This window comes from Balaenoptera borealis (assembly GCF_965194805.1).
Source record: "Balaenoptera borealis genome assembly, chromosome: 9".
Lineage (NCBI taxonomy): Eukaryota > Metazoa > Chordata > Mammalia > Artiodactyla > Balaenopteridae > Balaenoptera > Balaenoptera borealis.
In genome coordinates, this window is record NC_138873.1 from 118,513,406 (window position 1) to 118,539,665 (window position 26,260).

The 26,260-nt window shown below is 41.2% G+C and overlaps 1 pseudogene across 1 annotated transcript; it reads right to left on the reverse strand.

Annotated features, from left to right (window-relative positions):
- Window positions 1-4,055: 4,055 nt before the first annotated feature.
- On the reverse strand, window positions 4,056-15,596 carry LOC309635185 (amine oxidase [flavin-containing] A pseudogene; annotated as a pseudogene). The gene is made up of 2 exons: window positions 15,577-15,596; window positions 4,056-12,095 (listed from the first exon to the last, which is right to left on the reverse strand). The product of its transcript is annotated as an amine oxidase [flavin-containing] A pseudogene (transcript).
- Between the last annotated feature and the right edge of the window lie 10,664 nt (window positions 15,597-26,260).

The window sequence follows — 26,260 nt, forward strand, 5'->3', positions numbered from 1 at the left end:
TTCGTGTCTTCTTTCTGCACCGTCCAGGGGAGACACCACGTACGTAATACCGTTCACTGGTGGCTGTGCGAGGGTGTGGGATGGGAAAAGAGGAGGGTACTAGACATGGTTTTTTGCAGATTTAAGCTTTATTTAAATATTAGTGTATACAATTTAAATATGTCCAGTATAACACTCATTCAGCTTTTTTTGGCTTAATGTTTTTGAGATTTATCCATATCAACATGTGAAGCTCTAGTTCACTTATTTTAGTTTCTATATTGTTCTATAGAGAAGAATGGACATTTATGTTGTTTCCAATTTTTTTCTTACAAACTCTGTTGTAATCAGCCATTTTATATATATGTGTCTGTGTGTATTATATATGTGTAATCTCCTTATATACATGCTACAAGAATTCCTCATAGCTTAGAAGTGAAGTGGATCCATTATAGCCTAAGCGCAATTCTTCGACCTTACCAAGTCCTGATGTTGCAACTTGCGCTCCTCCCTGGAGGTACCGGAATGCGCCTTGCTCTGCCATCACTCAGGACTTTCTGACTATAACATTTTGCTTATCTTTTGAGTCTGAAGTGCATCTCATTGCTGATTTCATTTGCATTTATCAGAGTAGCATGAGCTTGAGCAGATGCATATTTGCTTTATGTGTGTTTCAAAAATAGGCAGTTAAAGTGTACTCATTAAAAAATTGAAAAAAGAAAACTCAGGAAGAGAAAGGTCACCTATAGAAAAGGTTCTTGGGATAGAGGGTCTCTATTGTTATTGACAAGGGAAATGGAGACACAGGGCACGGCAGAAAGAAAGACAAATTATTCTAGTAGGGGAAGGTGGGAATCAGTTCCGAAGCGGCTCACAGGAGGAGCTGTGCATCAGGAGATGTGGACGCTTGTGCGAGGCTGGTGTTGGCGTTCCACAGGGGTTACTACATCTCCACGGACAGGCATTGGAATCTGAGGTAACTGAGGAATCCTCAGAGCAAATTTAACCTATGATCCATCACCCTATTGGACCAGCTGGGGTTAGAAACACATTTCCATCCTGCTTTCCAGACCCCATCTCCATAAGAAGTTAATTTGCATCACACAAGCCAGTCTTCTGGCTTTGACAGAGACATTTCATTTTTTAGAAATTAGCCCAAATATTTACAGCTTGACTAAGCTAATTTAAAACACACAGCAAAAGCATGTTATGCCTCACGTTCTCTGGGCTGCAGCTGCGGAGTGGCCGCGCATCTCGAAGCCAGCGATGACCTGTCAGGGCCACTTGACTAAGAGCCACACTCTGTAATCATCAGGACCGCTGCTCAGGTCACCTAGGACCTCTTGCTCACCAGGTGACCGTCCAGCGTGGATGCCACTGTTTCCTGTCACTTGTCCTTCAGAACCTAAACTTCCGAGGCATTTGGGCCTGGAGCAACAGTCTGAGCGCATCTCAGGTTGAGGCATGTCATGTCCTGACCCAACAAAATATTTTACAGTCCATGTCCTAATCCAGGAAAAGCTGAGTCTTACCCTTGTATAAACCTGAAAGTTTGCCCTGAAAAATGAAAGCAATGAAATCAAACAATTGGGAAAAGATTGCCTTTGTTCTGCCGAGAAGATTGCACATATGCCCCAGGGCTGTAGGCAACCCCGGCCAGCAGGAGTCACAGCCAACATCTGAGGGCAACCAAGGCTGCCCAGAGCACCTGAGCCAGACACCAGCCATTTCTGCATCTTCTCCTTGGTGCTTCAGTGGAAGCAGGAATTATTATGAGCTTCTTTAATATTAAGAGAGACACCCGAATGTTCACAAATCTCCAGAGAATAGGAATATCCGTGTAGGTATACTGGACAAACTCTTATTTTTCTGATTAAACTAGTTAAATTCCAACTGGAAAAACTTTTGTCAGACATTAGAAAGGGCATGCAAGGAGAAATTTAAAAAAAATTTTTTTGAATGGATTCACTTTGCTGTACACCTGACACTAACACGACGTGGTTAATCAACTATACCCTCCCCCCAAATTTTTTTAATTAAAGTTTAAAAATTTAAAAACTACAAGATATTTTCTGCTCTGAAATGTCACAGGAAGAAAATAACACCGGAAGAAGGGAGCAGAAGGGGGGGGCCATTAGGAAAGGGGAGTGACCACCAAAAAGCCACGTGTGTTTTGAATAGTTCTTGAAGCACATGTTGACTTCGCAGCCTGCGTTTGACTCACACGTGCCTCCCGATGAAAAAGCAAAGAGAGCAAAATGGCAAAGCCCAGTACTGTCATCACCATCGAGGAATATGCAAATTAGGGTCTTGAAATAAGGCTGGGAGGGGCCTGGGCAGCTTCACCCGCATGAAGGCCATTTCTTCGCTCTGTTCTTATTGTTCGAGTCCACTCAGCTCCGGTGAAGCGAGCGTGCAGTTCCTACCACGTGCAGGGTAGTGACTCATGACATTTAACAGACGAGGAAGGGCCTCTCCAGAAACGAGCCACTGGGCTGAGACTGGGCAGAAAATAGCCTGAAATGAGTCACACCATGTAAGAGGGTACAAAAGATGATTCACTGGGTCCCGAGGAAAATAAAGAGGACGGGATGCTTGTGTACCCAGGGAAACTGGGTCCCGGCGGGCAGAGTGTATTGGTCTGCGTCACACGGAGCCTGTCACTGGCCACTGAGCTGGTGGAGGAGGGGCTGGTGCTGGGAGCCTGCCGGCTTGGGACAGGGAGCAGCGCCTCCTGTGGTGGGTGGTGGCACCGCAGGGGCGGCTGCTCTTCGGTCCAAGATCTTTGAGGCCAGGGGATACATCTGCACTCAGTGCGCTGAAGAGGGTGGTGTGAAATGATTTCTCCAGAAGGTTGCACCGCTGGCATCAGAGAAAACATTTGGAATCGTTTTCGATGTGTGTTACCTGGAGGCAGCATTCTCTCCCCAGTGCTGGGTTTAAACCATTCCTGTCATTTCGGACTCTCTATTGAAACCCGTTTCTCATAGAATGTCTCTGTCTTGGAAATAGCATGCGACGCCCCCCCCCCCTATAAAATGGAAGGGAATTTGAAGCGTATAAGTCATCCGTTCTTCTATCTCCCTCTCTCTCTACACACACACACACACACACACACAGAGCCTTCTCTCTTTTAAGGAAAAAAAATTTTTCAGGGCAGAATAAGGAATGCGTGGAAGCAAGAGGGATGTGCTTCCCAGGACGGGGAGGGGCTGGTGGCTGGAGCCCGCCGGCGGCTCACAGGCAAGCGGCGCTGCCTGACTCATGCAAAAGCCCCAGGGACGTCACCGCTTTCCTCAGTCACCCTTTAGAAGAGAGACAGCAAACGTGATACTGTAAATGTTCCCACGGAATCATAGCCTTGCTGGATCCAAGGGAACCACAGGCTTACCCTGCTGCTCACCATGCTGGAGTGTAAGTCGGCTGATGAGCCCTACATAGCTAAAGACCTCACAGAAACCGTTACACACACACACACACACACACACACACACACACACACACACACACGAGATGCAAGATCCAACGGGAAAGTCTGATAGAGTGTCCTATTCTATGCTCGAATATTACAGTAAGTTTTGAAAGCTCCCAGTAGTTTCTGATGCAATTTAAAAGCAAAGTCACTATGTGAATATTAATACCCCTATCTCAGCTGTAGATCCCATGACTGTTTCAAGAGACTAAACACCAAGTTTAAGCAGAACTCGGGAAGAGTTGCGGTTCGAAGTCTCCTGGCTGTTGGTAAATAGGGGCCTTGCTCACATCCCTGACGACGGCAGCCCACGGTCACGAGAACACCACGCCTTTCACTTTGCCCGCGTGTCCTGGTCTCTCGTGGTGATGACGCTACTTCTCACCCTCGCCCTTCACTTCGCCTGGGGTGAGATAGCTGAGGAACGGGATGCTATCGCGAGGGGGCCGGGAGAGGCGCCTCGGGTTCCGCGCAATTTGTAGCAGTGCTCGTAGATGTCCGCAAGCGCAGGAAAGGCTTAGCGAGCTTGATCTTGTCTGAGTGCCCTCCTGCCCCCACCCCACCCCACCCCCACCCCACCCCACCCCCAGCTCCGTGTGGCTCAGAAAGAGCGTGTGACTAAGTGCAGGTTTCTAACTCCCCTCTCCCAAGGCGAGCGGCCCCGCAGGGTACGAGCAGCCCTTATCACACTGGCCCAGTGAGAACCGGGCAGAGTCTTTTATTTTTTTTTTTTTTTTTAACATCTTTATTGGAGTATAATTGCTTTACAATGGTGTGTTAGTTTCTGCTTTATAACAAAGTGAATCAGTTATACATATACATATATCCCCGTATCTCTTCCCTCTTGCGTCTCCCTCCCACTCTCCCTATCCCACCCCTCTAGGTGATCACAAAGCACCGAGCTGATCTCCCTGTGCTATGCGGCTGCTTCCCACTAGCTATCTATTTTACATTTGGTAGTGTATATATGTCCATGCCACTCTCTCACCCTGTCACATCTCACCCCTCCCGCTCCCCGTATCCTCAAGTCCCTGCTCAAGGCAACAGCCTCTCTGAATACTTCCTTAGAGAGTCCAAACACTCCAGGCTGCTGGCTCCCTTGAGTTTCCAGGGTTTTCTATCGAGGCCTTTTGCCAAAACTGCCGTTACCACTGTGCACTGAGATCTCGGTGTTCAGTAAATGTGGTCGAAGCTTCCACTTGACATTTTAAGGGATGTGACATAAAGCCACTGGGGAAGCAAGTGGTTCTTTGTAGGAAGGTCTAGATCCCTACATCATACATCACTTCAGGTGTCGGTCTTCTTCTTAAGCCACGTCATCAGTGCTTCCGGCCTTAATTAAGGCAAGGAGACCACCTGCAGTCCTCACGCTGCAGCTAAGAGCTTTAGCCTTCCTGGGGTTCTGCCATGTTTTTCACCCATATTAAGTGTTGCTGAAACACCTAATCCCCTCACATGTGTCTTAGTGAGGGACCTGCCATCACTAAGAAAAGTTTTCTGAAAAGTCAAGCCATGATTGACAATCTAGTGTGTATGAGGCTACACTGGTGAATGCAAATTACTGTTTTGTATCACTTACCGTATCATCAGTACTTTGTGATGACTGGCCCGCACATTCACCACAAGATCAATTGCAAAGTCACCTGTGGAATGTCACCACCTCGATAGCGACAAAGATGACATTGCTATATTATCCAGCCAAAATGTCCAACACTGGCTCTAGCCTACAAATTGTACTGCTGACTATAAATATCTTCTGGGTGGAGTTAGGCCAAAGTAAAAGTTACTGTGTTGAAGGTTGTATGAATGAAGGCAGTCCAATCCCTGCTTGATCACTAAAATCTTTACTCAATGCTCAGAACAAAGTTTGATTCCCTGCTGATGTTCAGAACATACACAAAATCCATATTTTCTCTTCGATTAAAACATGCATTGATCAGCAGAGCCTCGCAATACGTAGTCACAGAAGTGTTTTTTTAAAGTATCACAAGATGATTCATAGGCAAGAGTCATGAAACCAAGACTCAGAGTCAGATATAAAATGAGGCACAATTCTTAGGCATATATTTTTCCTAATAAAAAATATCTGCAGAGCTCTCCTTTTGCCATAAGAAATAGTTTTGGTTCTTCAGATAGCTAGTTTACAATATTGGCTGTCTCCTGAGGGTTTCCAGTACCCCTGGTCAAGGCTGTGCTTTCTACAGAGGAATCAGGGTAACCTAACAGATGTGTGTGAGGGGGCACTCTGAGCTATGCCCTGGGACTTCCCTGGTGGTCCAGTGGTTAAGACTGTGAGCTTCCAATGCAGGGGGCAGGGGTTCGGTCCCTAGTCTGGGAACTAAGATCCCACATGCCATGCGGTGTGCAAGATTAGCTATGCCCTAGGGCCTGGGCCAAGAATAGCCTATTTTAGAATAGAAAATAAAAGTGAATTCCCGCTTTGAGAGCTCAAAGAGCTTTGCGATTTTGAAAAACTAACTTTGATGGCAACTCACTGAGATAGGGGACAAGTGTTAACCAGATTCTTGTTGGAATACTGCAGTTCTAGGCAGGGGAGGGCATAGTAGGCCAGCCAACAGATTGCAGCACAGTCAAACAACTGGACTTACACCTCTTTGCACTAATTTCTGGTCTATGTGCCACCAGCCTGGCTTCCTGCTGAAGCATCACTTCATGCTTTCATGCAACACACTTATCCAATATGTAAAACTAAATTCAGAATCATCTTCCTGTGAGTGTAAAAAAAACTTCTGCTAATTGAAATCCTGGCCTTCGTAGCCACTACTGTCATTGTTAAACTACAGCCAGGGTGATGTTTGGTACCACTTGGAGTTATGTTCTAATGGAAAAATCTATATGAAATACATGCCAAATTTAAAAGTCATAAGGGCAGCTGAACAAGTGCGTTTATCACTAAAATGATTATTCACAAATGTTCTGTTTAACTAAGAGCGTGTGTTTTAATAGTGTCCTGCACTAAACCCAAGATTTGGAAGCACTGCTTATTCAGCAGCCAATGAAAACAGGCCTCTCATCTGTGTGGAAACACTGACTATCGAATTGATTTTTTTAATGTCCTCTATGTAAAAACCAGACTATCACTAGAGATCACATTCGGTCCTAAGAAAGGATTTGGACTGTGTACCCAGTAGCTGACATTTCTAACATTCAAGTAGGGGACTGAGTCACAGCTGTGTGTGGGCAGGAGTGTGGAGTTGGGGCAACTGCAGGGCCATGGAGGTGGCGCTGTACAAGACGTTCTTCCCAGGGATGTGGTGGAAAGGCAGGGACGCTGAGTAAGGCAACCAGCATTCATTCCCATGACCGTTGGCAATTTTTTTTTAATAAATTTATTTATTTATTTTTGGCTGTGTTGGGTCTTCACTGCTGTGTGCGGGCTTTCTCTAGTTGCGGCAAGCGGGGGCTACTCTTAGTTGTGGCGCACGGGATTCTCATTGTGGTGGCTTCTCATCGCGGAGCACGGGCTCTAGGTGCGCGGGCTTCAGTAGTTGCGGCATGCAGGCTCAGTAGTTGTGGCTCACGAGCTCTAGAGTGCAGGCTCAGTAGTTGTGGCGCACGGGCTTAGTTGCTCCACGGCATGTGGGATCTTCCCAGACCAGGGCTCGAACCCGTGTCCCCTGCATTGGCAGGCGGATTCTCAACCACTGCGCCATCAGGGAAGCCCCACGTGACAATTTACAATTAATGAGAACACACGCTCAACCTGTTGGCCTAGCCCCATCTCCTGGGGGGCAGGGATGGAAGGAAAGAGCAGGTAACACTACGGTTTACTATCTTGGAAAGTGAACAAGAAACCTACTTGGTCAGGGAAATTTTTAAGTCCAGTTACGTAAATGTATTGACATAGCTTTTTGGGGGGATTGCATTGCTATTATTTTAAAAGCTCTTTCTCGTTCAAAGAAGCATTGACAGTGTCTGTGAAGCACATTGACACTCAAAACCCTCCCTCTGTCCAAAGAAACAGAATGACTTCAGGTCACCATATGTGGTTTGATTCTGCCTAAGTGTAACCTTAATCTTGGTAAAGCAGTATCTCAGTTCTATAAAAAGAAGTACGGTGCTTTGCAGTCATTTCCAAATTGGAAACATGTTTAAGAAATGCAGTGGTAAAGGAAAGGAGGTGAAACCTAGGATTCCTTGGAAGAGAAAGTGCCCTAATTCTCTTCGTGCTTTGACCCTCGCTTGATTTCTGTCTGCATTCTCTAGTGCCTCCCCGCGAGGGGTCCGTCCGAGATCCAGGGCTCTTTCGACAGTCTGTGCATTTTACCTGCCTCTGGGCCCCACGCTGCAGGACTTGGTGATGAGTCACACAGCACAGGACCCACTGGCTCAGATTCCCTCTGCCACCAAAGCTCCTGGGGTCTGCCGAATCTCAGGCTACCCATTCCCTTCTCCAATTTGGCCTCATTTTCAGGATGGGGTCTCTGTCTACATTTTCCTTTAATTTTTGTCAGTTAATTACCCATTCTAGTAGACTCTTCATCCTCAAAGACAGACACTACATCCTGAGCCTGAGTTAATGGAGTTGGCGCCTTGACGGTCCCACCAAACCACGTCTGGGGCCTGACCCGTCCTCTCAACCAGACACGGGCAGATCATCCAGGGTCACAGCTCTTGTTTGTTGGCTCCAAGAGCCCGGGTTCTCAGTCTCTGTGCTACTGTTTACTCACTTAGCTGTAGGACTATGTAACTTGTCTCCAAGATGGTGGCAATAATCCCTCTCATCCCACATGCACTTTTTTTTTAACTTACGTATTTTGAAATATAGATTCACAAGAAGTTGCAAAAAGAAGGAGTCCCGTGTAGCCTTCAACCTACTTCCCCAAATTATGATATCAGAAGTATAGCTATAGTATGACATCACAATTATAGGACAATATATAGTGATGTAGTGCAATATCAAAACCAGGAAATCAACATTAGTATATTACCGTTAATTGGACTATAGACCTTACTCAGTTTCCATCATTTTTTAACCTGTATTGATGTGGGGGTGTGTGTGGGTATGTATAGATCTGTACCATTTCATACCATGTATAGATTCACATAATGATCACCACAATCAAGACACAGAACCGTTCCATCACCAGAAAAGAACCCCTTTGCGCTGCCTCTTTGTGTCTGTGCCCCTCTCTCCTAACCACCCCCTTCCCACCCCAAGTCTCTGTCCTCTGCCAACCACTAATCTGTTCTCCATCTCTATACTTTTATCCCTTTGAGAATTTTTTTTAATATTTATTTGTTTATTTTTGGCTGCATTTGGGTCTTAGTTTTTTATGAAGATTAAATGAGATAACATATATGAAAATACTCAGTTTAATAAGTAGTGACTCAATTATGGGATCGAATTATGAATCATAAACCAATGCAAAATTTACATTTTAATATAAAACAGTTCGGATTTTTCCTATTGCTTCACAGTTGTCTTTGGTGACATACTGCTCAGTTTTCTAGGCTTGTTGTTGTACATTCTGCCAAAGAATTACAGTGGCTGCATTTGTGATCTCTGCTTCTCCAATTAATGCTGTTTTGATAAGTCAGCATTTTTACTGCTTATAATAAGCTATGTTCTTTACATGAACTGGCAATCTCTAATATTCCCATTAGGTAGGAATTATTCTTCTTAATGTATAGGTGAGAACCCAGGGCTCAGAGAGGTAAAATGACTTGCTAGTTTGTCTAATTCCAGAGCTTCTATATCTAACTTTGATGCCAGTGTGATTCAAATATTCACCATAGAACTCCAGTCCCTAGGGATATTGCAAAAAGAAAAGAAAAAGAGTTCATTGGTTAAATGAATTTAATATACATTTTAAAATAAAGCATGTTATAAAAGTTCCTTCTTGAGAGTTTTCAATGCATATTAGCAAATTAAAGGTTCTGAGAAGTCCTGTAGTCTTTAACCCAGCATTTCCCAAATTAAATTAGCCACTGGGCTTTTTAGAACTATATAGAACTGTCAACACCCCTCAGAATTAGCATTCCATAGAAAACATTTTAGGAAACTGCACTGAGCATACATTTCTGCCCTATTTTTAAATGTTTGATATTTCTGTAAACTGCCTAATCCTGTTGTGAAACCAAACTGCTTCAGCCTCACAAGAACTCTACAAATAGTTCATTTATATAGCGTTATAGCATCTTACTGATGAAAGTAATAATCCTATGGCAAACTTAGTGAAATTATATATATGTATGTCTTTGGTTTCTACCCTAGAAGAATAGCAAGTTTACACCAACAACTCTGAGGGCAAATGATGTTAAAGAGAAAATAAACCTCCTTTCTAAGAAGCCTGCTTTTCACCTTGAATGGTGTACAGTTCCAAAAAGTTTAAGATAAGGTCATTTGGAGGGCCCTATTTAACTAATGCAAAATAAATGTTGTATAATATACAACAAAAGAGCAAATTTATTTTCTTTCTTTAAATTATTTATTTATTTATTTATTTGGCTGTGTTGGGTCTTAGTTGTGGCACGCAGTTGTGGCACGTTGTCGCGGCACATGGGCTGTAGAGCACACAGGCTCAGTAGTTGCAGCGCACAGGCTCTCTAGTTGTGGCGCTCGGACTCCAGAGCGTGTGGGCTCAGTAGTTGCAGCACACAGGCTCTGTAGTTGTGGCACATGGGCTCTAGAGCATGCAGGCTTAGTTGCCCCGCGGCATGTGGGTGGGATCTTAGTTCCCTGACCGGGGATCGAACCTACGTCCCCTGCATTGGAAGGCGGATTCTTAACCACTGAACCACCAGGGAAGTCCCAAATTTATTTTCTTTAAATCTCAGCCACTACCTTTAATTATAGTACTTATTTCCAATATCTCTTCTTATAGGTTCTTAGAACATACTACATTATATTACTTCCTGCCACTCATCACTCAAACATCAGTCCCTAGGCAGGAGGGGTACATGCTATTCCCTGTCCTTGAATTCTACTCTCTATTTAAACAAATGCTTGGTAATGAGTGTGATGTTGATGTTGATGGTTTTAGATACATAGTTATGGACTTACATCTAATATGAAATCATACTAAATGCCTCTTTGCCTCTAAAAGTTTTCCATTTCTAATGACGCAAAATGAGTCAAAAACACTGTTCTATTTTATGGTAACAGAATCAGAGTAATGAGCAAACCCAGGCTGGTCACTGCTATGTTATTCTTAGAAGGTAAAGGAAAATTCATCCTTTCACTCCAGCTTAATGTTATTTCCATTTCACTGGGATTGAAAATAAAAGGAATACTAGAATTATAAAACTTGAGTGTTTTTCTTTTTTTTTTTTTCTTATGAGCACGTCAGCTTTAACTTCTTGAAATTAAGAAATTGATCACAAGGTAATTTCCTACCAGTCATCACGAGCTGGTCTACAGACAGATCACAAGATGGAGCTTGATCTTACGGAAATTAAGGAGGTGCTACACCGAGATTAAACTGAGGGGTTAAATCAGTGCACTTAAAGATGATCCGATGACACAGCCTTTCAATTTGTCAACATTTTGCTTTTCATGATGCTGGGAAAGAGTAAGCAGAAGGCATGAAGCCGAAACTTCAAGATCGGGTTGGCAGCCTGAATTTGTACACCACAAACCACAGGGCAGTTACCGATGTGGAAAATCCGATGATCTTCAGCAGCAGGCCTGTCACGGGAGGCAGGTTCCTCTCCCAGAAGGTGTGGGTGATTCCTACAGCTGGAACACCCTCTGATTCAGGTTCTTGGACCCATATGTCTTTCTTTGCCACCTTCCCCAAAGCATTCAAGACCTCTCTAGCTGCCCGTTCTCCGGCCTCTACTGCTCCTTGCACGTAACCGCTCCGCTATGTGGCAGTCTCCGTGCCAGCAAAGTAAATCCTGCCTACGGGCTGGCGGATCAGCGTTCCGTACTGAGTCATGATCCCAGGGGGAAGTAGGCAGCGTAGCAGCTCCCGGAGTACTGCTCCTCGCACCAGTTCTTCTCTTCATAGCGCACCGGTTGTAAAGCTTCTTGGGATCCTAGCCCTTTGGCGTACAGCTCACAGATTTTCCTCTTCCTTAGTTCTTTATGGACCTCAGCAAGGCGGTCAGCTTCTCGAGCAAGGATGAAGCCCATGAGGGCGGGCAGCGATCCGTCTGGCTTGGTGTCATCCAGGGTTATTGAAATCGGAGCTTCCTCACCTTCGACGATCATACAGCCGCAGTAATACTTTTTCTTCCAAAAGGCTTCCTTGTAATACATCATGCACTTAATGATAGACCCCACTGGAAGACGCTGGATTCACTGATTGCTCTCTGAAGGAAGCTCTGGTCTGAACTGTATCTTGGCAGTCAAAGTTGGAGGGATGGCGCTAATCACGTATCGGCACTCATAAAGTTGATGATCCAACATCTCTATCATGATGTTGTCACCCGACTGGTCCACATAGGTGACAGGACACCCCAGCTTCACTCGGTCCCCGAGGAGGTGCATTATCCGCTCGCTTACTTGACCAGATCCGTCTACAGACTTCCGTTCCTGGCCCCGTTTGTAATGGAGAATATCCGAGTGGTGCCTCCACACTGCTTCACATACCACAAGAACCACAGGGCAGACACCTCGTGGGGTTCAGAGGTCACACTGATACTCACAAAGAGAGATGCAAACTGCCTAGCAGTCCTGTCTCACCTCACAGTCCCTGTGGTTCATGCCTCATGATACCACCCTTTCACACCATCCACTCTTCCTGTAACATCCATTTTTCTATTTTTGCTAATAAGTGTGATACAATTCACAACTTAAAAATTCTAAACTAGTATGCCATCTGTTGCTATGAATATGAAAGATAGTGCCTCATTTGGAGACTTTTATTACATTAAAGCATGAAATGTGGACTCGTGAACTCCCAGTAACCTGTAAAAATCTCTAATTTCTAATCTTGGAACACCTTTACGGTTCATATGCTCCTTTTCTTTTTTTTTTTAATAGATCTTTATTGGAGTGTAATTGCTTCACAATACCGTGTTAATTTCTGTTGCACAACAAAGCAAATCAGCCATATGCATACACATGTCCCCATATCCCCTCCCTCTTGAGCCTCCCTCCCATCCTCCCTATCCCACCCCTCTAAGTCACCGCAAAGCACCGAGCCCATCTGCCTGTGCTATGCTGCTGCTTCTCACCAGCCAACTATTTTACATTCAGTAGTGTATATATGTCGATGCTACTCTCACTTAGCCCCAGCTTCCCCCTCCCACCCTGTGTCCTCAAGACCATTCTTAATGTCTACATCTTTATTCCTGCCCTGCAACTAGGTTCATCAGTACCATTTTTTTTTTTTTTTGGATTCCATATATATGCGTTAGCATGCGGTATTTGTTTTTCTCTTTCTGACTTACTTCACTCTGTATGACAGACTCTAGGTCCATCTACCTCACACAAGTAACTCAATTTCGTTTCTTTTTATGGCTAAGTAATATTCCATTGTATATATGTGCCACATCTTCTTCATCCATTCATCTTTCGATAGACATCTACATTGGTTCCATGTCCTGTCTATTGTAAATAATGCTGCAATGAACATTGTGGTGCATGTCTCTTTTTTTTTTTTTTTTAAAGAATTTCACTTTATTTATTTATTTATTTAGTTTTTGGCTGTGTTGGGTCTTCGTTTCTGTGCAAGGGCTTTCTCTAGTTGCGGCAAGCAGGGGCTACTCTTCATCGCGGTGCGCAGGCCTCTCACTATCACAGCCTCTCGTTGCGGAGCACAGGCTCCAGACGCGGAAGCTCAGTAGTTGTGGCACACGGGCTTAGTTGCTCCGCGGCATGTGGGATCTTCCCAGACCAGGGCTCGAACCCGTATCCCCTGCATTGGCAGGCAGATTCTCAACCACTGCGCCACCAGGGAAGCCTGCATGTCTCTTTTTGAATTACGGTTTTCTCAGGGTATATGCCCAGCAGTGGGATTGCTGGGTCATATGGTAATTCTATTTTTAGTTTTTTAAGGAACCTCTGTACTGTTTTCCATAGTGGCTGTATCAATTTACATTCCCACCAACAGTGTAGGAGGGTTCCTTTTCCCCACACCCTTTCCAGCATTTATTGTTTCTAGCTTTTTTGATGATGGAGATTCTGACCGGCGTGAGGTGATACCTCATTGTAGTTTTGATTTGCATTTCTCTAATAATTAGTGATGTTGAGCATCTTTTCATGTGCCTCTTGGCCATGCCATCTGTATGTCTTCCTTGGTGAAATGTCTATGTAGGTCATCTGCCCATTTTTTAAATGGATTATTTGTTTTTTTGATACTGAGCTCCATGAGCTGTTTGTATATTTTGGAGATTAATCCTTTGTCTGTTGTTTCATTTGTAAATATTTCTCCCATTCTGAGGGTTGTCTTTTTGTCTCGTTTATGGTTTTCTTTGCTGTGCAAAAGCTTTTAAGTTTAATTAAGTCCCATTTGTTTATTTTTGTTTTTATTTCTGTTACTCAAGGAGGTGGGTCAAAAATGATCGTCCTGTGGTTTATGTCAAAGAGTGTTTTTCCTATGTTTTCCTCTAAAAGTTTTATAGTGTCTGGTCTTACATTTAAGTCTTTAATCCATTTTGAGTTTATTTTTGCATATGGTGTTAGGTAGTGTTCTAATTTCATTCTTTTACACGTAGCTGTCCAGTTTTCCCAGCACCACTTATTGAAGAGGCTGTCTTTTCTCCATTGTATGTTCTTGCCTCCTTTGTCGTAAATTAGGTGCCCATATGTGCGTGGGTTTATCTCTGGGCATTCTATCCTGTACCATTGATCTATATTTCTGTTTTTGTGCCAGTACCGTACTGTCTTGATTACTGTAGCTTTGTGGTATAGATTGAAGTCGGAGAGCCTGATTCCTCCAACTCTGTTTTCCTTTCTCAAGATTGCTTTGGCTATTCGGGTTATTTTGTGTTTCCATACGAATTGTAAGATTTTTAAATTCTAATTCTGTGAAGAATGCCATTGGTAGTTTGATAGGGATTGCATTGAATCTGTACATTGTTTTGGGTAGTATAGTTATTTTCAAAGTATTGATTCTTCCAATCCAAGAACATGGTACATTTCTTCATCTGTTTATGTCATCTTTGATTTCTTTCATCAGTGTTTTGTAGTTTTCTGAGTACAAGTCTTTCGCCTCCTTAGGCAGGTTTATTCCTAGGTATTTTATTCTTTTTGTTGCAATGGTAAATGGGAGTGTTTGATTTTTCATTGTTGGTGTATAGGATTGCCAGAAATTTCTGTGCATTAATTTTGTATCCTGCAACATTACCAAATTCATTTATTAGTTCTAGTAGTTTTCTGGTAGCATCTTTAGGATTTTCTATATATAGTATCACATCATTGGCAAATAGTGACAGTTTTACTTCTTCTTTTCCAATTTGCATTCCTTTTAGTTCTTTTTCTTCTCTGATTGCTGTGGCTAGGACTTCCAAAACTATGTTGAATAAGAGTGGCAAGAGTAGACATCTTGTCTTGTTCCTGATCCTAGTGGAAACTCTTTCAGTTTTTCACCATTGAGTATGATGCTCGCTGTGGGTTTGTCATATATGGCCTTTATTATGTTGAGGTAGTTTCCCTCTATGCCCATTTTCTGGAGAGTTTTTATCATAAATGGGTGTTGAATTTTGTCAAAAACTTTTTCTGCATCTATTGAGATGATCATATGGTTTTTATTGCTTAATTTGTTAATGTGGTGTATCACATGGATTGATTTGCATGTATTGAAGACTTCTTGCATCCCTGGGATAAATCCCACTTGATCATGGTGTATGATCCTTTTAATGTGCTGTTGGATTCTGTTTGCTAGTATTTTGTTCAGGATTTTTGCATCTATGTTCATCAGTGATATTGGTCTATAATTTTCTTTTTTTGTGATATCTTTTTCTGGTTTTGGTATCAGGGTGATGGTAGCTTTGTAGAATGAATTTGGGAGTGTTTCTCCCTCTGCAATTTTTTGGAAGAGTTTGAGAAGGATCAGTGTTAGCTCTTCTCTAAATGTTTGATAGAATTTGCCTGTGAAGCCATCTGGTCCTGGACTTTTGTTGGAAGATTTTTAATTACAGTTTCAATTTAATTACTTGTGATAGGTCTGTTATTTTCTAATTCTTTCTGGTTCAGTCTTGGAAAATTTTACCTTTCCAAGAGTTTGTCCATTTCTTCGTGGTTGTCCATTTTATTGGCATATAGTTGTTTGTAGTAGTCTCTTACAATCCTTTGTATTTCCTCAGTGTCAGTTGTGATTTCTCCTTTTTCATTTCTAATTTTATTGATTTGCATCCTCCCTTCTTTTCTTATGAGTCTGGCTAAGGGTTTATCAATTTTATCTTCTCAAAGATCCAGCTTTTAGTTTTATTGATCTTTGCTATTGTTTTATTCATTTCTATTTCATTTATTTCTGCTGTGATCTTTATTATTTCTTTCCTTCTACTGACTTTGGGTTTTCTTTGTTCTTCTTTCTGTAGTTGCTTTAAGTGTAGGGTTAGATTGTTTATTTGAGATTTTTCTTGTTTCTTGAGATGAGATTGAATTGCTATAAATTTCCCTCTTAGAACTGCTTTTGCTGCGTCCCATAGGTTTTGGGTCGTTGTTTTTCATTGTCATTTGTTTCTGTGTATTTTTAAATTTCTTCTTTGATTTCTTCAGTGACCTCTTGGTTATTTAGTAGTGCACTGTTTAGCCTCCATGTGTTTGTGTTTTTTAGTTTTTTTCCTGTAATTGATTTCCAATCCCATAGCATTATGGTCAGAAAAGATGCTTGATACAACTTCAATTTTCTTAAGTTTTCTGAGGCTTGATTTGTGACCCAAGATGTGATCTATCCTGTAGAACATTTCATGTGCACTTGAGAAGAAAGTGTATTCTGCCACTTTTGGGTAGAATGTTCTATAAATATCAATTAGATGTATCTGATCTATTGTGTCATTTAAAGCTTGTGTTTCCTTATTTATTTTCTGTTTGATCTGTTCATTGGTGTAAGTGGGATGTTAAAGTCCCCTACTATTATTGTGTTACTGTCGATTTCTCCTTTCATGGTTGTTAGCATTTGCCTTATGTATTGGGGTGCTCCTATGTTGGGTGCATAAACATTTGTAATTGTTATAGCTTCTTCTTAGATTGATCCTTTGATCATTATGTAGTGTCCCTCATTATCTCTTGTAACAGTCTTTATTTTAAAGTCTATTTTATCTGATACGAGTATTGCTACTCCAGCTTTCTTTTGATTTCCATTTGCATGGAATATCTTTTTCCATCCCCTCACTTTCAGTCTGTATGTGTCCCTAGGTCTGAAGTGGGTCTCTTATAGACAGCATATATATGGGTCTTGTTTTTGTATCCATTCAGCCAGTCTGTGTCTTTTGGCTGGGGCATTTAATCCATTTACATTCAAGGTTATTATCGATATGTATGTTCCTATTACCATTTTCTTAATTGTTTTGGGTTTGTTTTTGTGGGTCTTTTTCTTCTCTTGTGTTTCCCACTTAGAGAAGTTTCTTTAGCATTTGTTGTAACGCTGGTTTGGTGGTGCTGAATTCTCTTAGCTTTGTTTGTCTGAAAAGCTTTTGACTTCTCCATTGAATCTGAATGAGATCCTTGCTGGGTAGAGTAATCTTGGTTGTAGGTTTTTCTCTTTCATCACTTTAAGTATATCCTGCCACTCCCTTCTGGCCTGCGGAGTTTACACTGAAAAATCAGCTGATAACCTTATGGGGATTCCTTTGTATGTTATTTTTTGTTTATCCCTTGCTGCTTTTAATATTTTTTTCTTTGAATTTAAGTTTTATTAGCTTGATTAATATGTGTCTTGGTGTGTTTTTCCTAGGGGTTATCCTGTATGGGACTCTCTGTGCTTCCTGGACTTGGGTGACTATTTCCTTTCCTATATTAGGGAAGTTTTCCACTATAATCTCTTCAAGTATTTTCTCAGATCCTTTCTTTTTCTCTTCTTGTTCTGGGACCCCTATAATTCAAATGTTGGTGCGTTTAGTGTTGTTAGAGAGGTCTCTGAGATTGTCTTCAATTCTTTTCATTCTGTTTTCTTTATTCTGCTCCTTGGCAATTATTTCCACCATTTTGTCTTCCAGCTCACTTATTCGTTCTTCTGCCTGTTTTTGTTATTGATTCCTTCTAGCATATTTTTCATTTCAGTTATTGTGTTGTTCATCTCTGTTTGTTTGTTCTTTAGTTCTTCTAGATCTTTGTTAAACATTTATTTTCTCAATCCATGCTTCCATTCTATTTCCATGATTCTGGATCATCTTTACTATCATGACTCTGAATTTTTTTTCAGGTAGATTGCTTATTTCCTCTTCATTTATTTGGTCTTGTAGGTTTTAACCTCGCTCTTTCATCTGTGACATATTTTTTTGCCATCTCATTTTTTTTTTTTCATGAGTGGGATTGTGTTCCTGTTTTATTGGTTGTTTGGCCTGAGGCTTCCAACCCTGGAGTTTGTAGGCTATTGGGTAGAGCTGGGTGTTGGTGCTGATATGGGGACCTCCATGAGACCTCACTCTGATGAATATTTCTTGGGGTCTGAGGTTCTCTGTTAGTCCAGTGGTTCGAACTCGGCGCTCCCACTGCAGGAGCTTCCCCCCAACCCCAGGCTTGCAAATCAAGATCCCGCAAGCCATGTGGGGAGGCAAAAAAAAAAAAAACAAAAAATAAAGGAAAAAATAAAATTAGACCAGGAACCTAAGAGACATGTTAGAAAGAATGTAAAAATAAAAATATAGATGAATCAACAACTGGAAGGTACATCAGTACCACAATATTAAAAAAGAGGAGGAGGGAAAGGAAATAAAAGGGGGGGGGGCCTTGGCTGTCAGGGGCGGGGCCTAAGCAAGGGAGAGGTCTGGGTGGTGGGCGGGGCCAATGCTCAGGACCCACAGTGCTGGAAAAGGCCCTAGGGGCTGTGGGAGGGTGGGGCTTAGGCTCAAGGAACAGAAGGGGCCCAGGTGTGCCCCCCCACCCCGGTCTTATAGGGTGGGGGACCTCACCTGGGAGCCCAGCAGGCTTCCTGGGCTCCAGTGGGTGGGGCAGTCGCCCTCCTCTCCTCTCCTGCTCCTCAGGTCTGGGGTCTGGGAGGGCCCCTCCCGCCTGCCTCTCCTGATGTCCCTGGCCTCCCTTCTATGCCCCCAAGAACCCACTTGGCCTGGAGGAGGCTTTGGATTGTAGGGGACCAGCCTGGGAGGTCAGAGGCTCCCGCGGCCCCAGTGGACAGGGCAGTCGCCCTCCGCTCCTCTCCCGCTCATCCTGGACGGCCCCTCCCACCTGCCTCTCCCGATCTCCCCGGCCTCAGGGGCACTGATCTTCTCTGGCCTCCACTTCTCCTCTCCCTTTGGTCCCCCTACATCCTACCAGTTCACTTTGGGGGTCCTCCCGTCTCCTTGGGGGTCAGAGTCCCCCACCAGCGGCCAGGCAGGCGCCCTAGTTGTGGGGAGATGCTAGCTCCGCAGCTTCCCACACTGCCATCTTGACTCCTCCCACATGCTCTCTTAAAATAGCAATTCCAAAGAAGAATCTGAGGCTCAAATCAAACACAAAATGAAAACCAGCTTTAAAAGTGCTTAACTTTAATAGAAATCAATGTGAAGCTTTCATAAATTTTAACTGACTTTAACTTCCTGCTTTGGATTTATTTTCTTTACTGATAGTCCATATAGGGAGACCCAGCAATTACTATGATTATTAGAAGAGGGTTTATTCAAACCTGCTGTCTGCTGCTATAACTATATGGCACATATTGATAACCTATCAGAATCCACAATTTACCTCTCTCTTCATATCATTAATACATCATAATCGGATTCAGAAGTTTAGTATTACTTTAACAAATCTGAAGTGTACTCAGGAATGTGAACAAGATTTTATATATGTAAATAATCTACATGTTTGTTACATTTCCACCATAGATTTTACCTTAAAATACCTAATGCAGTTACAATACATCAGAGTGAAGATAGATGCTTTATACTTGTACGTTTTCTGAAACTGGGGCTTATTTTATGAAGGAAACTTGGCTTAATAATTAGAACTTTCATGTTAACCAAGTGTGGGGCACTTATTTTATACAGTCTCAAATTTTAAGATTAAACACAATTTCAATCAATATTTATACTGAGCAAAAATTATGTCTGGTTCTCTTTTCTATAACGCCATCAATCTACTCACTACATTTTTGAGCTTATAGTTAACTTTACAATCTTTAAATTATTATATAAGTAACATACACTTGCAGAGCTTAGAAGTCAAACCCTGCTAAAAAGACTTGTGCCGAAAGTGGCCCCTGGCCCCAGCTCAGAGGCATCACTTTCAGCTCTTCTGTTCTTTTTTTAATTCAGTTTACTTTTAAAAACACTTTATTGAGGTATGATTGATATGTAAAAAGCTGTACGTATTTAATGTATACAACTTGATGAGTTTGGGAATAAGAACACACCATGAAAGCCTCACCACCATGAAGGCTGCTGACAAATCCATCACCTCCCAGTTTCCTCCCACCCCCTTTAACAGTAGTATTTTGCCATGTGTGTGGTAACAACACACGATCTGCATGTTTTTTGTTTTTTGTTTTTTGTTTTTTGTTTTTTTTTTGGCTGTGTTGGGTCTTCATTTCTGTGCGAGGACTTTCTCCAGTTGCGGCGAGTGGCCACTCTTCATCACGGTGCAAGGGCCTCTCACTGTCGTAGCCTCTCCCGTTGCAGAGCACAGGCTCCAGACGCGCAGGCTCAGTAGTTGTGGCTCACGGGCCTAGTTGCTCCACAGCATGTGGTATCTTCCCAGACCAGGGCTCGAACCCGTGTCTCCTGCATTGGCAGGCAGATTCTCAACCACTGCGCCACCAGGGAAGCCCCGTGATCTGCATGTTTTAAGTATACAATCATACTGTTAGTTACAGGCACTGTGCTGAATAGATCTCCAGTACTTATTTTTGCAAGGTAAGTTAGTTCTGGCCCCTTCCAGTCAACTGGGGAAGGAGCACACACCCACACACAGTCACTGTAGGGAAAGTGAGGCCATGCTTTGTGGGCTGCAACATGGCAGTGATCAGTAGAACCGGTGATGAGCCAGTGAGATGCTGACCTGGGGTCAGCCTGATATTGAGATGGCTTGGGCCATGAGCAAGCAGCATGCTGAAGTTTATTACAAGCCAGTTTCATCAGTTGACCTACAATACCTGAAACTCACCAAAGTAGATGACCAAATCTACTCCGAGTTCTGGAAATTTTAAGAAACTCAGGATAGATGTATTGGACCCAGAAGAGTTCAAATTAGAACCAGCTGAAAAAGGAAAATAGTTAAAGAACAAGGGCTTTATGTAGTCATAATAAACTAATAAAAGTGGAGGCCATTCTACTGGAAGTTTCATGGGACCCACACTCATTCTGTCTTCCTACACTGTGATGCAGTCTTAGAGATATCTCCTGATTTCATCAAAAGTGAACTTTGTGTTTGCTTCTTGCTTTTCTTGCTATTTAGAGGTGATTTTTCAAGAGAAAGCTGAAGGTGTCTTTTGTCTATCCTAAAACTAGAAATCCTAGCGCACGCTAAATTGTGCTTCCAAAGTCTCTGTAAGTAAAAAAAAAAAAAAAAAGTTAAATCACCTTTTTTTCATCATCTCATGTGCAGATGAAGGGATTGGAGATTCCCTTAATATTTTTAGCCGAATCTTAAAAGGTACAAAATATTTGCCATCCATTTCAAATGCCATCTGTTTTAAAAGGAGCATATTTATAGGATTTTATTTTTTAGGAGCTCCAAATACACACTAAATTAAGCTCCATAGCTAAACAAAAATTTTAAGCATTTGGAAAATTATGTGCATTATAAATTCATATTCACAACCATTTAACAATGTATCCAGTTCTTCATTTTCTATGCAAATTAATTCCAAACTTAATTATACCAGGTATGGAATCTAAAAAGGCTATATGCACATAATTAAATGTATAAAAGATAGGTGAAGGGAGACTATAAAACAGAATACCTGATTACTTGAGAAGTCACAGTCTGTCTTGAATATTTGAAATTGAGTTTGGCCCTATAATTTTTCCCACACAGTCTTAACTTGGGCCATTTAATTTTTATTTTCAAACAAAGAATGGTGCTAGAAATTTTTTTATTGAGGTATAACTGACATAAACATTTTATTAGTTTCAGGTGTACCACAGAATGATTCAGTATTCACATATACTGTGAAATGATCACCACAATAAACCTAGTTAACATCCGTCACCATACATAGTCACAAAAATTTTGTTTAACAGTGCTGTACCTAACACCCCATGACTTACTTACTTTATAACCAGAAGTTAGTACCTTTTGAATCCCTTCACCCATTTTGCTCACCCCTCACCTCCCACCTCTGGCAACCACCAATCTGCTCTGTGTCTCTATGAGCTTGTTTTTTTTGTTGTTTTCTGTTTTTTTCTAGATTACACATAGTAAGATCATACAGTACTTGTCTTTCCTGTCTGGCTTACTTCACTTAGTATAATGCCCTCAAGGTCCATCCATGTTGTTGCAAATAGCAAGATTTCCTTCTTTTTATGGAATAATATTCCACTGTGTATATGTGTGTGTGTATCACATCTTCTTTATCCATTCATCCATCAGTGGACACTTAGGTTGTTTCCATATCTTCACTATTGTAAATAATGCTGCAATGAACATGGGGCTGCATATATCTTTTTGAGTTAGTGTTGTCATTTTCTTCAGATAAATACCCAGAAGTGGAGTTGCTGGATCATACAGTAGTTCTATTTTTAATTTTTTGAGGAACCGCCATACTGTTTTCCAAAGTGGCTGCACCAATTTCACTTATACACCAACAGTGCACAAGGGTTCCTGTCTCCACATTCTCATCAAAACGTGTTATTTCTTGCTTATTTGATAATAGCCATTCTAACAAGTGTGCGATATCTCATTATGGTCTTGACTTGCATTTCCCTGATGATTAGTGATGTTGAGCACTTTTTCATGGCCATCTCTATGTAGTCTTTGGAAAAATGTCTCTTCAGGTCCTCTGCCCATTTTTTAATCAATTTTTGTTGTTTTTTTGTTTGTTTTTTGCTACTGAGTTGTATGAGTTCTTTTTACGTTTTGGATTATTCCCTTATCAGAAAAATAAGTTGGAAATATTTTCTCCAATTTAGTAGGTTGCCTTTCCATTTTGTTGATGGTTTACTTTGCTGTGCAGAAGCTTTTTAGTTTGATGTAGTCCCACTTCTTTGTTTTTGCTTTTGTTGCCTTTGCTCTTGGTGACAAATCCAAAAAAAACATTGCCAGAACTGATGTCAAGGAGCTTACCCCCTTTCCCCCCCCCCCAGTTTTATGGTTTCAGGTATTTCATTCAAATCTAATCCATTTTAACTTTTTATATGATGTAAGATAGTAGTCGTTTCATTCTTTTCCCTGTGGCTGTCCAGTTTCCCCAGCACTGTTTATTGAAGACACTGTCCCTTCCCCATTGTATAATCTTGGCTCCTTTGTCATAAAATTAATTGGCCATATATGTGTGGGTTTCTGTTCTGTTCCATTGATCTATGTGTCTATTTTTATGCCAATACCATTCTGTTTTGATTACTATAGGTTTAAAATCAGGAAGTGTGATGCCTCCAGCTTTGTTCTTTCTCAATATTTCTTTGGCTATTTGAGTTCTTTGTGGTTCCATACAAACTTTAGGTTTGTTCTATTTTTGTGAAAAATGCCATGGGAATTTTGATAGGAATTGCATTGAATCCATAGATTGCTTCGAGTAATGTGAACATTTTAACAATATTAATTCTTCCAATCCATGTGCACAGAATATCTTCCCATTTATTTGTGTCTTCTTTCATCAGTATTTTATAGTTTTAATAGGTCTTTCACCTCCTTGGTTATATTTATCCCAAAGTATTTTATTCCTTTTGATGCAATTATAAAAGGGATTTCCTTAATTCCTCTTTCTCATAGTTCTTTATTAATGTATAGATTCACAACAGATTTTTGTATGTTGATTTGTATACTGCAACTTTACTGAATTCATTTATTCTAACAGTTTTTTGGTGGAGTCTTTAGGGTTTTCTGTAAATAATGTGTTACCTGCAAATAGTGAAGTTTTACTTTTTTCCTTTCCAATTTGGATGCCTTTTATTTATTTATTTAGCCTAATTGCTCTAGGGCTTCCAATACTATGCTGAATAAAAGTGGTGAGAGTTGGCATCCTTGTTTTGTTCCTGATCTTGGAGGAAAAGCTTTTAGCTTTTCACTATTGAGTATGATGTTGGCTCTGAGCTTGTCATATGTGACCTTTATTCCCTCTAAACCCACTTTGTTAAGAGTCATCACAAATGAATGTTGGATTTTGTCAAATGCTTTTTCTCCATCTATTGAGATGATATGATTTTTATCCTTCATTTTGATTTGCAGATGTTGAATCACCCTTGCATCCCTGAAGTAAATTCCACTTCATCATGGTGTATTATCCTTTTAATGTATTGTTGAATTCAGTTTGATAATATTTTGGTGAGGATTTTTGTGTTTATGTTCATCAGGGATATTGGCCTGTAGTTTTTCTTTTTCTGTGGCATCTTTGCCTGGTTTTAGTATCAGAGTAACGTGGCATGCATCAGAATCACCTGGAGGCCTTGCTAAAACATTGATTGTGGGGATCCACTCTACACGTTTTGGATTCCATAGAACTGGAGTGGAGCCCGATAATTTGCATTTCTCTTAAGTTCCCAGTGATGTTGGTTGCTAATGTGGAGACCAAACTGAGAACCACTGATCAATGATTATCCTCAGTTTCTTCCCTGCAGTTCAGGAGAAACAGATAGTACTTCTCTCCTTTCCCACAAGTTTTACTTTGTACTCTTGATTCCATCTTCATCCCCATCCTGCAATTATTTACTCTATTCCCAGCACCTCCAATCTCTTTCTCTATGTGTCGACTTCTCACCTTCTGCTTTCTTGATGCATAAACTTCCATTTTTAAAACACAAAACAAGTGACCCATCTACCTATCATTTTTGTGTCTCATGCATCTACCTGTTCACTGCCAAGTTTCTAAATGAAATATCCTTGAATCAAAACCTCTACATTCTCTTACTTTTCTCCATTACTCGGATCATCTCTAATCAATTAGAGTCCTAGCAGGAAACAGACAGCACTCTCAACTTGGGTAAATTACTGAAGGACTCTTTATAATGTGGGCAGGATATAGGGAAACTACAATGAATACTCCAGTAACCTGGGCTAGAAATAATGGGAGATCTTTTGCCATTCCTAGAACTGAATGGGTGAAGGGAAACAGAATCTGGAGAGAAAAGTGCTCTGTAGAGAGTGAGCTACCTGATAGGAGCCTGTGAGACGTGTGGCCCACAGCAACATCATGGAGGTAAAGGGCAGAAAAAAAAGAAAAGCTTTATCTTTCCTCCTGTCAATAGGCCAGTATTCTGCTAGTGTTCCAAATTGGCTAATGTAACCAGAAGCCAGAGGTTGCCTAACCCTGGCTGGTAAATAAGCTGACTGGTAAAGTCCTAGAGTTCAACTCCACAAGACGTAGTAGAGGGAAGAAGAACAGAGAATGGATCTGAGGTGCAAATAGAATATATCCAGCACAGTCCACTCCTTCTGTTCTTCAGCATCTATTCTTGTCCTTTATTTATGCAACAAATTTATGTCCGCAACATAGGAAACAAAGTCCTGTAAGCTACCATTTCATAGGAGGTTGATGTCAATTCAGTCATACTCTTCTCATGAATACAATGGAACTTTCATATGTTAGATGATAAGACATGTCTCAAATTTAAAGGACTGAAACAATAAAAAATAAGTATTCCAAATTTAACAAAATTAAATTAGAAATCTACAACAAAAGGATATTGGGGGAAATTCACAAATATTTTGAAATTAAACAATATACTTTTTAAATAATCCATGGTTCAAAGAAGAAATCAAGAGGAAATAAAGTATTTTGAACTGAATGAAAATGAAAACACAACATACAAAAATTTATGTAATGCAGCTAAAGCAGTGCTTACCAGCAAATTTACAGCTTTAAATGCCTATGTTTTGGAAAGAAGAAAGACCTTAAATCAATAATCTAAGCTTAAACAGCTAGAAAAAGAACAGCAAATTAAAGCTAAAGCAAGCAGGAAAAAAGGAAATAATAAAGATCAGGGTTGAAACAAGGGGGATGCAGGCAAAATAGGGAAAGATCAAAAGGATCCACAACGTTGGTTCTTTGAACAGAACAATAAACAATAAAATTGATATGATCAAAGAAAAAAAGAGAAATGGACTACCAAAATCAAGAATGAAAGTGGGGACCTCACCACCAACTCTACACAAATTAAAAGGATTAGAAGTAAATGCTATGAACAACTTTATGCCAACAAACAAGACAATTTAGATGAACTGGAAAAATTCCTAGACACACAAATTACTGAAACTGACTCAAGAAGACAGAAAATCTCAATAGACTTATATATAACATGTAAAGAGGAAGAAACTGAATTAATAATTTAAAACCTTTCCACAAAGAAAAGTCCATAACCAGATGGCTTCACTGGTTCATTCTATCAAATATTTAAATAATACCAATCATTTATAAACATCCAGAACACAGAGGAAAAGGGACTACTTCTTAAATCACTCCATGAGGCCATTATTAAACTAACTCTAAAGCTAGGAAAAGAGAGCAAAAGAAAAACCACAGACCAATATCATGAATTATAGAAACAGAAATCCTCCATGAAATACTAGCGAATCAAATCCAGCACCTCTTTCCAAGAGGCTGTTAATGGTCCATTGCTTGACTTACTGGTAAATCACTG